Below are 15,653 nucleotides of genomic sequence, written 5' to 3'. Positions count from 1 at the left end.
ACTAGGGGATCTGATACAGAAGTTAGATGCACTGGTCTAACCTAAATTGATTATGTTTGAGTACACATCAATCCAGGTCCGTTTTAGACTCAGTTCTGTCATTTTAAACCAGTGTCTGTGCATGAAACTTCTGTTCTGCTATGGGTATAGACTGATTTCCAACCACTTATACTGGTACAAGTATAATGTCTGTACCTGTCCAAAATGTAATTCAATTGTACTTTTGGGCTTGATGTTGAGATTCCACCTGGTTTTATTTGTCTTGCCAAGTTTAGTTGTGATAAAATAGCTTGTCTTAAGTGCATCTCTTTTGACCTCTTTTTAAAGCAAAAACTGTGAAACAGCAAGGGCTTACATCTACCAAATCATCTCTACTTCAGCAAGTAAAGCACCTCCATTTCACTAAAAGCTAATCTTCTAAAACTATTAAAAAGGACTGATTTTTTTCTACTTCAGCTGTAGCTCGCTTTTAAAAATGCCTTAGAACAATCAATCATTAAACAAAGAAAATAAAAGCAAAAAAGAAAAGCTATCTTTTAAAATAATTCTTATTAAGCTACATTTTCAAGAAAGAGAAGGGAAAACACTAGTATTTTTCAATTAACTGTGGCAAAGTGCATACTAAAGAAACCAGGTAAGAAAATAAGATGACAGCAATATTTCATTATATGCTAAGGTCTGTTTATAGTCAACATGATTTTAACTGAAATAGTTTAAATTGACAATTGTTTACCTACAGCAATGGACTTGGTTACTGTTTATCTTAATTATATCATGAATGTGTTCAGTAACTGGGATAATTAAGCAATAAACATATACTTAGACTTCAGCAAAGCATTGCCAAAATTAATTCTATTACTGTCAAATCACAGAAGAAACACTATCTGTGTAGTAGTGAATCATTTACTTCCATTTTGTTTTTCACTACCTGGTAGTGCAGTTTACTACTAATTACTTCCCATCACTCTGTTATGCTCCCATCACTTTCTAATCATGTTTAGAATCACAGTACTCATCATACGCAGTTTTAAGAAATGTTATTAATGCCTGAACATCAATACTGCACAAAAATGTGTGTGTGTCAGAAAACAAAGGATACAGAGCTTCAGAAAATCTTAACACCCACATTAATTCAGTTTAAATGTCAGAAGCCTTAAAAAAGTCTTGACAGACGGTTTCATTTTACAGAAATGTGTACACTCCAGGCTTGCATTATAAAGTTGTAATAAAAACACAACAGTTTTAATAAAAAATTTAAAGCTTTTTTAATACAAGTCAAGAGGTTTAATAGGAAAAAAAAACCCTTTCAAAATGTCAGTTTATAATTTAAAGTTGAGAACAACTGATGATTTTAGAAACCCTCTCATCTAACTTTCCATGCTTTACGTTGGGTCCAATGTTTCATGCTGCTGAGTACTTCTTTCATAGAGCTGAACATCTTTAAGTCCACTGAAGTCAATGGGAAATGAGAGCCCAGCAACAGACACGATCAAGCTCCCCTTCGAAAACCCCACTCAGAACTTGCTTAATTGGTAAAGACAGGGTGTCACTGCAGATTAATGCACTTTCTTTCATTCTGAGCACCTGAGTTGAATCTAATCTATGCAAAAGTGACTAAAAATCAATCTAATCTGACAGTGGTGAATTATTAGGCATTTTTATGTGCATTTCCAGTTCCTTTGCTAGTGTTTACAGACCACTTTCAGTCTTGCAGAAGTAGACGTAAAAGGATATTTATTTGTTCTTCAGCAAAATATTCACAAAGTGCTTATTTTAAATCATAACAAGGTGAAAGGCGATAATGCCAGTTATATCTTCCACAATAACTATAACTTAGTTTTTGCTACAGGAAATAACCCATTGTTGTGCCAAAAAAGTGTTGGAGGAAGAGACTGGGGAAGGAAACAATGCTCAGGAGATACATAAAGGACACAGATACAGACATTCTTGAATTTCAAATGATGGATTCCTCTTGGGCTGAAAGCTGGTCTTTCAAACATTTGTTGCATATAAAAAGTCAGTTGCAAGCAAACAGCTCTGTCCAACCCAAGTGGTTTTCAGGAATCATCGGAGTGCAACTGCGACTTCAAATTTTCTTTTCCTCTTCACCATCCACAGGTTCACTGACTTTTCTCCAGCACAGCTGAAGACTGGAGATGTTTTTCCTATCCTGCATAAATAATTGAGTATTTCACCCTATCATAGTACTCCAAAATAATTTTTCCTTACAACAGCAATCTCAATATATAAGCACAATCAGGAAGAGGAAAAAAAAAAAAATCGAAAGAGATTGTGACTATACATCTATTGCATGTACTGATTAGCTTCAAATAAAATCTATATTTCCATATTATTTTACTATAAATAAGTCACATACTTCCTGATGAAACTGCATATGTTATTCTCAAGTAGTAGCAATTATAAGTACTTCACCAGAGGCTCTCATTGGCTGATTAATGAATTCATTGATTTTAGCAGAATTCCTAAGAGCTGTCAGCATGGGTGCTGAGGCACGTGGTTGACAGCCCAGACATCAAAAGTTTGTGGCCATAGCAGAAGCACTCATGACATGGTCTGTCAAATTTCAATGAATCTGTGAATTCTACTAAATTCCTTGTCACAAGCACATGAGAAAGGAAAGGAAAATAGAATTCCTGTAAAAAAACAAAAACCAAAAACTGTAGCTATTGAATGCAAATATAAAATATTAAAAAGCCCACCAATTCTTGGGTCAGAGTTAAGGTTGTTTTGATCTTTACTTCTGATGAAAACAGGTTTTGTTATAAAATAATTATTTCCTATCCTATTCATTTTCTTGAATTAAAGTGCTTGTCCTTTAATGTCGTAACAGATGAGAAGCTGTCCTTACTTTGCAACTGATTTTTTTTTTTTTTTTTTTTTATAATAAATATTGAGAAATAAAGCTAAGATAATTAAACACATACCTGAATTGTTGTGGATCACTATACTTTAGAGATATTTGATCATATTAACTTCTTTAAAATCCTATCAGTACTCCAATATGAAAATAAAACAGGGAGGCAACTGAGAAAGTGGTACAATGATAGCAGAACCTGCATAAAAAGTAAAGATGCATTTACACAAGATGCTGACTGCGCAGTAGCTCCTTACTACTGTGCAGTAGCATCACATGGCATGAAGTGTGATGCGACTCTGTGCAGTAGTAATGAGCTACTGTGCAGTCAGCATCACCAAAAAGCTGTTCAAGGATGCTACTGCACAGTAGCGCCAGTTACTGCAGCCATTTAGTACTAGTACTAAATGCAGAACTAAATGACTGTGCGGTAACAACCGTGCAGTCAGCATCTCATGTAGGTGCAGCCATAATGAATTATCTATTCAGTACATTAAACACCTTTTCTGGATATGAACCATCAGACAGCACTCACATTTCTATTAATTTATTCCTTAGACAGAATTATTCAATAATTGGTTTCTAGTAACACATTTCAATCTATAGATTGCTTTTGGAGTATTCAACACTGCAAAAATTTGATGCTCATCTCACAACATGCTTAATCAGCTAATTCATTTTTTTGTGCTCACAAATTCAGTTTTCAAGAGGGTTGTGTAAACATGCCTAGCATTAAATCTCATACAAATGAATAGCATGGTGCATTTTTATCTCTCAGCCATTTTTGCAACCAAGCATTTGTCTCACTTGATAAGGAAGTTAAAATTAGATTTTAAACTTTCCATTTTAACTCAACAAATAAACAGTTTTAACGTACTATTCCACTATAAAACTGGAAGCTACATTCCTACATGACCTGTAATTACCATACATTAGGTTTAATACAAAATTGTGAATTAGATATTTTTGCAAGGGTAGAACTCTTTGTTTTCAACAGATGTTATCAAATTTAACACAACCCTTTGCATTCTTCTGCTGTTTGTATGGTATTTTGGTGAAACATGTTGGTAACTTTCACTCTGGCTACATACTTCCTACAGTCAGGTCACTGTTACAGAAAATGTTGAGTACTTTTAGAAAAAAGGGAAATATGACTAAATGAAATACAGTCAAAACTTTACTAGGTTACTAATTAATAGGCAAGAGAAGGCAAAAGAAGAAGGTGCATACTGGGAAGCTTTTAGAATTCTTAATTACTGTTCAATTTTGATGTTTCAAATTTTAAAACACAGTCCAAAGAGAATAAGCTCCCAGGAAGAAGGTACAAAGGCTTTCCTTGATAGCCTTATTTTCTAATGTGTTTAATGCTAAGAGCAGAGAAATAGCGTTCTTAACGTTTACAATGGCAAGGCTATGGTGAAGTGTAGGCTATAGAAATATGTAATAAAATTTCCTTTAGTGTTACAAAAGTAGCCTCCTGTAATGCAAAGCTCAAAGTTAAATATAATGACAAGTACCTATTTTAAAGGTACTTGTCATTATATTTAAACAAAGCTACTACAGTGCCTGCATAGGAAATCACAGGAGTTTGCACTGCAGGCTCTATAAAGTAATCAAAGCCTGAAAGTATTTTTAAAGAATATGTATAAAATACTAAGAGATCTCACAATCTACACTGCAGGAATTCAGTGTGTTTTAGCTGATAATGCTACAAAGCTAAGAACTTCAATCTTTTTCTTCTTTTACTGAGCCAAAATAAAGTAGAATATTGTGTAACTACTCACTTAAAAAAACAGAAAGCGTACATTTTTACATAGTGCACCTTCCTATTAAAAACGTACAGTATAACGTACTTCATGCAATTTTACTGAGGACTGAGAGATCAATAAAAATGAGTTGTTTGTGCCATCACCAATAAACTGTAGGTATATGAACTAACTATATAACATATAGCTATTATTTATAGGCACTTCTATGGTATTCATTACTGTAGCATTTGACCACTTCATATATTGAATTAAGCCTCACAAAACCCGTACGAGATAGAGAAAGTGAATTCCAACTTTGTAGACATTGCAACAGAAGCAGAAAGATTTTATAAACGTAGAACTAGACCCTAGATGTCTGGAATACCTGTCCTATGCTTTAAATACAAAGCCATGCTTTCACTGCTAGGAACACATTTATAAAAGTAAAATAGTTATAAATACACCAAAATAGACTATAACCACAACCTTAACTGAACTTAAGAGTTGTACCTGTTTAAAGTTATTTTAAAAAACACTTTAAACTGGTGAAAAAACAACGTGATGAGACCCCAGAGAGAGATTAAGTTAGCTTAGTCAATTATTGATATCATAGGTATTTCTCTACATAACAGAATATATATTTCAGGTCCATAGCCTTATGACTGAAACATACCTGGCTTCAGTTACACTGACCAGAGTGGATTAAATTTTCAATACCAGCTATTAGCAAGCTTGCAAGCAAATGGTCTTTTATTACACAGGATGTCACCTACCATACCTAAGATCTTACTTCATTTCTTGATGCTGGTACCAGCATAAAGCAAAATAATAAGACCCTTCATTTACATGCACTGGGCCATTAAGGAGCTAATATAATTAAGGACGAAAAAAAGAGACTCAAGAGTATAAACTGAAGAGATGCCTACTTTTTTTTTTTTAAACAAACTCTGTCTCTGCATATGACCACAATTGCCCCACTCTTAACAGGCTGTGTAGCTCAGCAACTAGCTAACATCTTAAGACCAATTATTTTTCTGCCCAAATTCCCTGAGGAGCTTGCACATTAGGCCTTTGCAAAGCAGCAAGTATTCACTTTGGATGTGGATTCAGCCGATATGGGGGATAGTGATCAATTCAGCGATTCAAATCACTGTCCCGAATCAATTTGGCCAAATCTCCAAATCAGCCAGGCCAGGCCCATCCCCCACCCTCTCTCCCAGCCCGGCAATGGCTGTCCTGCCCGCCCCAGCTCCCCGGAAAAAAAAAACAAAACTCTGACTCAGCTACTGGGTGGGGGGCAATCCCTGTTGCCCCCCAAAGCCCCACACTGCATGCGGGGGCTCTGCATGAGCACCCCAACCCTCCCCTCACTCCCCCAGTCCCTGACATGGGTGCCCCACCTGGGCCAGCTCTGGCCCTTTAAGAAACACCCCCCCCCCAAACTCACCATTCCTGCCAGCAGGGGTCAATCCCCAGTGCCCCATACAATGTGAGGGGATCTGCACAAGCCCCCCAAAGCCACTGCAGAAGCGGTGAGTCCCGGGGCTTTTCTCAGCTTTTTTTTTCTTAAAGGGCCAGAGCTTGCCTGGGTAGGGCACCTGTGGGGGAGCCAAGGGAGCGGGGAGAGTTTGGGCTTGTGCAGAGCCCCCCATGCAGCACGGGGCAGTGGGAGGCAGCAGGAATCACCCCCCCCCCCCCCCCGCAGCAGAACCTGGTGAGCACCAGGGCTTTTTTTTAAAGGACCAGGAGCTTGGTGGGCAGGGCAGCTGTGGGAGGGGGTCAGGAAGGCTGGCAGGGGTCTCCCCATGGTCCCCTCCGCTGCCCCTAGTACTTACCAGCTAAGAGTGAGCTGCAGTCACCAGGGACTGCCTGAATCAAAGCTCTCCGAATCTTTTCCGAAGTTTTGGAGAGCTTTGAATCAATTCGGATCTTTATATTGGTCCCCTGATTAGATTCAGGTTTCAAGATTCGGCCACTGAATTGAGTCGAATCTCCTCCAAATCAAATCACCACCTGAAGCTTCACACAGCCATATTGCACGTGGCTGACTCACATCAACAGTGTTGGGTCCCACACAAAATGCAGTTGAGGGTACCACCCCCTTTTTATTTATCAGCTAGAGCAGCGGTAGGGAACACCCAGCATGGGTGCCAGAGCATGGCATGCAAAGGCACGTCATTTGGCACACATGCCTCAGGGCAGACGGCGGAGAAGGGGCCAGGGCTGTACTGACTCAACAAGGATCAGGCCCCTTGCCATCCACCCCTAGCATGCCAACATCTTACAAATCAAGGTTGCGGGTGTTTTTGGCACTCTACCCAAAACACTGCAGACCTCTGGGCTAGAGCACTTGCCCAAAAAAGAGAATACTCATCAGTTCCATTTACCACCTGAAAGGATTCAAAGCCACATTGTTCACCTGCCAACAGTATCCTAACCACCAACATTATGAGCCTGCCTGTTTAGGGGCACTCTCTTCCTCTCCCATTTTCACTCTGACTTCCAAATTAATTGGGTCAGATAGAGGGCAAAAGGAAGCATGCTAAGGTACGCATGTGGGAAATGGGAATCCTTGGTTCCAGTCCCTACTTCCAGGAATGTTTCTGTATTTTCCCATAAAAGGTCATTACTGGGTAATGCAAAGAAACACTGTCTAACTGTGGGGTTTTCACATGCTTTGTGTGCTTTCATGAATTGTTAATAGTGTCTAACTTCAGTTTTGACAGTATGTTCAATATGAGTGTCTTACAGACTTAAGAGGGTGTAAGATTTACTACACTTTCAGATTCATCTTAGATAGGGATTGTCAACCAGGGGTATGCATATCCCCGGGGGTACTTAGAAAGATGCTTGGGACACATGCAGGTGGGCAGGGATGGAGCACTGTCACCCATCACCCTGCACCACTGCCTCCCAGGAGCAGAGCCGGGGAGGGGGAACGAGGGCAGCGGCTCCCTTCTGGGGGCTGCATAGACACCGCCCAGCCGGCCAGACACTGGGTCGGGGGTGTGGGGAGCTTGCACTCAGCACCCGTCTCCACCACCCCGCACCACCACTGTGTGCAAGCCCCTCCCCCCCGCACCACATCTGGCTGTTGTTACCCCCACTCCATGTCCAGCCACCACCAACAGAAGGGGTGCACTCCTTAAAAAAGGTTGAAACCCCCTGATCTTAGGTATTCAAGAATTTTACTAAATGCAGTGTTTTAATCACCACAATCAACACATCACACAACAAAACCATCAGAATCCATGAATCACAAAACATGTGATCACTTCATCCAATGCACAAAATAGCCTTATCGAAATATGCAAGTGAAACTAAATACCTACTCTGAGGGAAAAAAAAAATCAAAAAAGACAGAAACATCATTCACCAGATAGGATGCACTTTTTGTATAAGCCATTCTATAGCCAACCCCACTGTGCTTGTCCTCAAAGGAAACCAATACAATACCTTCAGAAGACAGGCTTGGGCACCAGAATTCATTACTTTATGGACACCATAAATCAATGGATTTAGCATAAACCGGTGGTACCCAGCCCATTGATCCAGATTGACAGGTCAATTGTGAAGCCTCTTTTGGTTGATCCTGCAGCGGGACAGGGGGCTGGGTGCGCACACATGCACGCACCTGTGTGTCCCCCCCCCCCAGGTCTGTCTGTGGGGGAGGGACAGAATGGGGGCCAGATTGAGGCCCCCGTGTTGAATGATGGAGCAGGGAAAGATGAGTGGGGTCCCAGGCTGGGTGATGAGAGGATTGGAGCCTGGGAGGCTCCTCCATGGTGGGGGCTCCTGCCACCGGGCGCACCCTGGCAGAGGCCCTAGGGACAGGTGCCCCCACATCTCTGTAGAGGCAGAGGCAGCTGTGCTTTGAGCCCTGTGTGGCTCAGCTCAGCAGCAGGGATGCATATGGGATTGGGCCCCAGCCCAGCCAGGTCTGGGAAGATCTGGTCCTCCAGGGTTATATGGGAGGGCTCCTGCCACTGGACGCAGCCCGGCAGAGGCCTCGAGGTCCAGCGTCCCCCCACTTGTGCTCAGGGTACAGTGGGCAGCCCAAAGCAGCAGCCGCCTTTTCCTGAGCCCAGGCAGGGGGGCATGGGCCCCTGGGGCCTCTGCTAGGCAGTGCCCAGTGGTGACAGCCCCCCCACCATGCACCCCTGGACTGCGGAGACTTCCAGACCCAGCTGGGCCAGGGCCCAATGCCACGTGCATCTGGCTGCTGGGCAGGTGTGGATCAGGTGGGGTTAGGTTCCAGTCTGACCAAGTCTGGGAAGATCTAGTCGTCCACAGGTATGTGTGTGTGGGGGAGGGGGGGCTCCTGCTGCTGGGCACAGCCCGGCAGAGGCCTTGGGGGCCTGTGCCCCCTCACCTGCCCTAAGGACAGAGGCAGCTGCTGCTGTGGGCTGCCTGCTGTACCCTGAGCATGGGGTGGGGCACAAACAGACTCCCAGGGACTCCACTGGGCTGCATCCAGTGGCTGGAGCCCCCCCACGCGTTTAGTTACTGAAGTTGAGAGCAGTACATAAATGTGTGTATATTTTTTGACACACCCTGGATACAAGAACATGAATCTGTTTCAACAACTTCACCATCTCAGATCAATTCATTGTTTCTTTAATTTTCCTTAGAGATTGTCTGTAAGCACCACAGTAACTTTTGCAGGCCACAGCCCTGCAGTTTGAGCCATGCAAGTAAATGCCTATATTTTCATGGAGTTCCAATGAGGTTGACAGAACTTCACATAGATGCCAGGCTCTATCCTCATGGAGCTGATTGCAAAATGGGGCACTTCTGGGCCAAAGATATAGCTATGCCTGAACTGCAAAAGTTGGATCAGTTCTGGCCTGGAGCTCCAATTTTCCGGCATGAAATGCACCAAAGAAACGTTCTTCCTCTCAAAGCCACTGAGTACATAGGGGCTTGAGTGCCCTGGCCCCACTTGGAAAGAGGCCTGTCACCTGAAATGCATAAAACTTTTCACATGTCCATCATCTTAGCCCTCCCTCCCCCAGCAGAAATAAAAGTGGGTAACTAGGCTTCCTCTAATTACCGACCTTTCCCAATGTGAACGTTTCTTTTCTCCTGCGTGTATGCAGCATTCACAATACAAGTCTCTTACCTGTATTCTTAGATACCACATTTTTTAGTGCTTTGCTGACGGACTAAGATTTAGTAACGCTCATTTAGGACTAGACTATGAAAAAGATTTATGCAATTTAGGATGAAGAGAGGCACACTGATGGGATTTTCAAAAGCGTGTAGGATGGTGCTTCAAGTCTGCTGATTTCAATAGGAAGGAGGCACCTTTGCAGAACCACTAGGCATGTACCTGTAGCTTGACATGCCTCAATGCCATTAACAGCCTTTCTGAAGGCACTTCTGGACTGTATTCTAACAGTTCTCCCCCATCATTCACAACAATTCTCCTCTCCTCCTGGCTTCTCTAATGTAGTTTAGTGTCAGGTCTACCCTCTCTACTCATAGGATCATAACTCAGGCAATTCAGCCATCTCTGTCCACTCCAGTGTCCTGTCTTTGGGTAGAGAGAAACTTTTTCTGTGTGTTCAGGGAAAGGCCATTTTGTCACTGTTTAGTCAGAGACAGTTCCTGCTGTGCTGACAACTCCACCACGAGGAGGTAGAGACTGGGGACTGCTGAAAAAGCGACAGCATAAGCTGCAAAAGGATGTGACAGCGGTCTTCACAAGGAGCTGAGAAAAATCTGACAAAAGAAACAGGACATCAGGAGCCATCTGGGCCAACTTCAGTAACTAAACTCAAGTTGTTCCATCATCATTATCTTAATTAGAAAGAAATGTAGAGCTGCTCTGATGAAGTACTGTCTCCCACCTGGCCCCTTTTTGACCAAATGATTTAATTTGGGGTGTTATCAGACTAACACAGATGGGTGGGGGGGAAGGGGTGGGCTGCGCCCTGCCCGGAGCCCTGTGGGCATGGAAGGGTTGAGTGGCCCCTTGAGCGCATGTGGGATCCGGGCTGTGATCCTGGCTATGTGTCCCTCTGCCCCTGCTGCAGCCGCCCAGAGCCCGTGGCCAGGCTTCTCTGCAGCCCTACCTTCTGGGCTCATGTTTGCAGGAACTGAGCCCGTTAGGCCTGGCCTTCTGCTACCTGTGAGTACAGGGGGCTGCTCTGGAGTCATGGGGAACTTGGGATGGGACAGCTTGCTCTGGAGGCAGATCAGAGCTGCAATCTGTAGCCTGTATGCTCTGGGCAAGTGCAGAATTGAAAAAAAAAAGACAAAAGCTCATCATGTTTCATAGTAGTAAGGGTCAGGAGGGACCTGATCAGATCATCCAGCCTGACATGTGCCACACATCTACAGTTTAGAAGTGTTTCCTATAGTTTACAGTAGTAACTAGTGCTCTCCTGTTTCCAATTTTTATAGTAATAAAAAATATGTACCTCGCTAGCTAGCATCAACGAGTGATGAACCCAGACCATCTAAAAAGAAACCAAAAACCTACAACTTCTATTCAGAATGAAAAGATGAATTTCTGTTCACCATACCGAAAGGTGAGTGCATATGTCTTCTATGTCACATAACCATATCAATAAGTAAAAAGGGGAATTTCGAAAGACACCATACAACAATGCACAGCAATTTCAAGGACAGTTTCCCCTTGAATAGCGTGCTTTGTAACTGAAGGCTGCCTTTAAAGGTCAGCAGTCATTCAATACTAAACCAGCAGCAAAAGGGAAGACCTCTACTGAAGCACTGTTTCATGTTTGCCATGTGCTACCAAAACAAGAAATTGTTCATGGACAGAGAAGTACAGGCAGTCCTCGGACTTACAACACAACTGGTTTCTGAAAACCGCATCTTAAGCCAAAACGTTGCAACTCAGAACCAATTTTCTTGTAAGAAACAATGTTATAAATGGGGGACTGGTTCCTGAAACAAGGCCCAATACCCTATTTTCACCAAAAATACCCCAGAATTTTCTACTCGATCAATTAAAGATGAGAAATATAGCTACACTAAAGTATTTATATTGTAAATTGCAATCATACTGATTTGGAAGGACTTCTTTGAGGTGACTTGCTGGACTTTTTGAAGGGTTCTTGGCTGGAGTCTTCTCAGGAGTCTTGGCTGCAGGTTTTTCTGAAGTCTTCTCTACTTTCTTAAAGAAAGTGTCCAAGGAAGTTTGAACAGATATTCTCCAGGGAGATGAGCAATGCAGCGAACTTGTTCGCTGGCGTGGCATCACATCGGATCAAGCGTTGTAAGTCAAAACTGACATCATAAAGTTGAAACAGGGTGTCAATTTATAAACGTTGTAAGTGCCAAATGTTGTAACTCAAAACATTGCAAGTCGAGGACAGCTTGTAAAGAGGTAGTGACCATGGCAGCAGACTCTTGATTACAAGACTTTTAAAACAAAGAGGAAATAATGACGGCAATCCAGAGCACTTCGCTTGGTGCTTCTACAGTAGCAAGATGGGTGGAATCTTGTCCAAAAATGTCTTTTAGCAACTACAGCAGGACTTGAATGACTGCAAATGCTTTTCACTGCAATTCGATGAATCAGCTGACATGACCAACACACTCCAGATAAATGTTTTTGTTTGCATGGTTTTTAAGGATGCAACAGCTAAAGGGGACCTTCTGACTGTATAACCCCTTAAAGAGAACCAGAGGTGAAGATGTCTACAAGGAACTCAAAAAGCACGTGCTTGAGAAAAGCATTCCAATTAAGAAACTTATTTCAACTCACAACAGATGATGCATCACCCATCATGGGTAACTGGTGCCTCCTAAGACTTGGGAGGTCAGTTTGTGGGTGGCAGCATCAGCATATTGGCAGTGGGGTGACAAGCGGCGAGCACCTGCAGAAGCCAGCGGTGAACAATCAGAGTTCAAGATAGTTTCCTACTTCAAAGAGATACGCATGATGATTGGCTCCATCACAATTAGTTCTTGAAACTACTTGTTGAATTCCTCTGCTAATTTGGTCTGGTTTGCACAGCACCTATGCCCACCAGGCTTGGTGCAAATGCAGGCTTTGTTGCAATTTGTAAAAATGATCCTGATTTTCCTTGTTTTGTGAATTACCACTGTATTAAATCCACCAGCAAGCACTGGTGAGTAAAGTTCTGGACTTCCCACATGTAATGAAAATTGTTGTCAGAATTGTAAAGCCAATTCAAGCAAGAGCCCTTCAGCACTGTTTGTTTAAATCTTTATTTGACAAAGTGGATGCTGCTCATGGTGACCTGCTTCTCCAGGGGGATGGGAAGTGGTTAAAATTATAAGGGAAAGTCCTAAAAAGGTTTTTGGATCTAATGCCCAAAATATTTTTTTTTTCTAAAATCAAGGAACAAAGTGTGCAATGAGCTCAAACAAGCCATGGCTGCTCAACTGCAGGGAAAGGACAGAGACTTAAATCACATATGATCAATATGGTGAATGCATTCAAATTGAAACTGGGCCTGCGGCCCTCCCAGTGAAAGGATGACATACTGCAGCACTTCCTGAGTTTGGAGAAAATACTAGAAAAACAGAAAAAAGAAAAATGGTTCTACCCAGAAACATTCTGTGCAAATCAGATCAAATTAGCAGAGGAATTCAATAGGCAATTTCAAGAATTAGATGTGATGGAGCCAATCATTATGGATATCTCTTTGAAGTAGGAAACTATCTTGAACTCTGATTCTGTAGACATTTACAGGTGCCTGTGTGTCAGTAGTCCTATTGATTCCAATTTTCTTATTGAATAAAGAATGTTGCACTCTAATTTTTTATCATGGTGTTTCATAGTGTTATCATTTATCTTTATCATGCAAACAATTCTAGATTAAAATACAACTTGTGACATTCTTGGTTTATGACAGCCTGCACATTTTTTAAAAATAAGGTCAAAAGGTGTTAATTTGTGAAATGAATATTTAAAACTTGTGTTTAAAGTTAGACTGTACAGAAGGCATACATCTGTAAGACTTCTGGAGGACTGAACCTTCCACACTTATCTTTAAAAAAAAATACAGCAATTTACAAGTATTCAGCTGGAAGTTCATTTAGAAAAAGTAAGGGGGGAAAAATATTGATTGATCAGCAAATTTCTCATTGGTTGACCTATACAATCATATAGATACTGATGAGTTTGAACGGTAAGCGTCTGCTTACCAGTTATTTTCTGACTAGTTTAGAGAACAGACCTGTTAGGTGCTTAGGTGTTAGACCTTGTAAGATAGTAAAGCACTGGAACAGATTATCCAGAGAGGTTGTGGAGTCTCCATCCTTGGAGATTTTTAACACCTGGATAGACAGAGCCTTGGCTGGGATGATCTAGTTGGGGATGGTCCTGCTTTGAGCAAGAGGTTGGACTAGATGACCTCCCAAGGTCACTTCCAACCCAAATTTTCTAGGATTCTATGGTTCATCAGGTGAGAAAAAATACATTCATGAATGCTCTGATAACTACATAGTAAATAGAAAAGGTTACTGTAGAAAAATGTGCCCAACTGTGAGCATTTCTAACTCTAAAATTACATAGTTCAGTTTCATGCTTTTGTTTCAGAAGTTTTGCATCATGGTCTCTGCCCCTAGGTCCAAGTCAAATGAAAGCATCACCTCAGGGACAGTCAAGACTACCATGTTACAGCCAGAGGATCAGTGTAGTTCCTGGCCTCACTCCCCTGGTGATCGAACATTCTGTTGGTGGAACCTGTCGCAGGGCACCAAGGTACCTGCTCCTCTAAGAGCAGAGAATGCCTGGGGAGGGAGCCCAAACAGCCAGACAGGAGCCCAGGTGGAAGTTACCATGACAACCGGCTAACGGGGAAATTAGCTGCACCTAGTCAGCTGGCTGGAAGAGGCAGGGCCCTGGGCCCATATAAACCTTAGGGCTGGGACCAGGCAGGGCAGTTCCCTGCCAGCAGCTGAAGGGGAAGGAGCCTCCAGGTTGGAACGATGCAGAGACACAGCAGCTGCCAGATACACTACCCTTAGGGCTAATGGGGCTCTATGAGCCCATAAGGTACCTTTGCTTACTAGGCACTTAGTACCAGAGAAGAGGTTTTACTATTTTAAGAGGGGCAGAGTATACCCTGAAATTTTCTGTTATGTTACAGCCCAGGGGCTCATGTTTGTTTGCTGTTGTCTGTTTGATAACACCGGTGGTTTGGGTGAGGCTACTGGGGAAGGAAGAGGCCTCAGTGGGGGGCCTACTACAATGTGGGAACCCCAGGCACCAGTGAAGCGCAGAAACAGGGCTGCAGAGAGCTCAGGGAGGACAAGAGGGCCAACCTACAGCAAAGCCTAGGCGAGACAAATCCAGTATCATTTGCAAGGCTTGAGGCATGGTAAAGGGGCAGTTTGGAGCCACACATATAGCCCAGAAGGCTGAGAGCGTCTCAGGAGACATCCACCATGAAGCAGGATGCTTAATTTTGCTTATCATAGAGACAAGCCATGCACCACTAAAATGAAGTGCGTGTAATGTACCACATACTTTTATATTGTGTTTCATCACAGCATATAGAAGCTTACTCCATCCACCACTGATAAGCAACTAACCTATACAAAGGGTTTTTTTTGTGTTACTGTAAGTTGCCTACCAGTGGAGAGGCAGTTGCCAGTATAAAAAGAGATGGTTCCCACAGGCAACTTTTCAGCATACAAAATCAGTCCTTGGCATCCTGGAACATCTAAGCTACTAGCCACCCTGGGAAATACTTGTCAAATATAATGCAAACTGCTACCTATGTTAGCAGCAGCCATGTTTCCTGTCATATGGATAACCCCATGAAGGTGGAAAAGTTCTGCAACACCCCATGTTGAACTCATGGAGTTGCAGGGGAACAGTCCAGCTGTGGGAGGGTTACACCAAGTAAACATACAAGACCAGGCCTCAAATTGCCTGGTTAAAGGATCTGCTGGGAAATCTGTATAAATTAAACTAACATGAGGGTTAATCATTGAACTTACAGAGTTTATGCTACAGTAAGGACCAGCCTATAGCAAGACTTTTTTTTTTCCTCCCACATGATCCTAATCAAGCCAGACTT

General features: G+C 42.5%; 1 long non-coding RNA gene across 1 annotated transcript; it reads right to left on the bottom strand.

The window, feature by feature from the left end:
• Positions 1-1,717: 1,717 nt before the first annotated feature.
• On the bottom strand, positions 1,718-13,314 carry LOC149864367 (uncharacterized). The gene is made up of 2 exons (XR_016442652.1): positions 11,658-13,314; positions 1,718-2,170 (listed from the first exon to the last, which is right to left on the bottom strand). It is a non-coding gene; the product is annotated as an uncharacterized LOC149864367 (long non-coding RNA).
• Positions 13,315-15,653: the final 2,339 nt, after the last annotated feature.

Source organism: Crocodylus siamensis, chromosome 5 (assembly GCF_052110815.1).
Source record: "Crocodylus siamensis isolate JL-2025a chromosome 5, ASM5211081v1, whole genome shotgun sequence".
Taxonomy (NCBI): domain Eukaryota; kingdom Metazoa; phylum Chordata; order Crocodylia; family Crocodylidae; genus Crocodylus; species Crocodylus siamensis.
The sequence above is the reverse complement of the archived record's forward strand: the minus strand, read 5'-3'. Positions and strand labels throughout refer to the sequence as shown.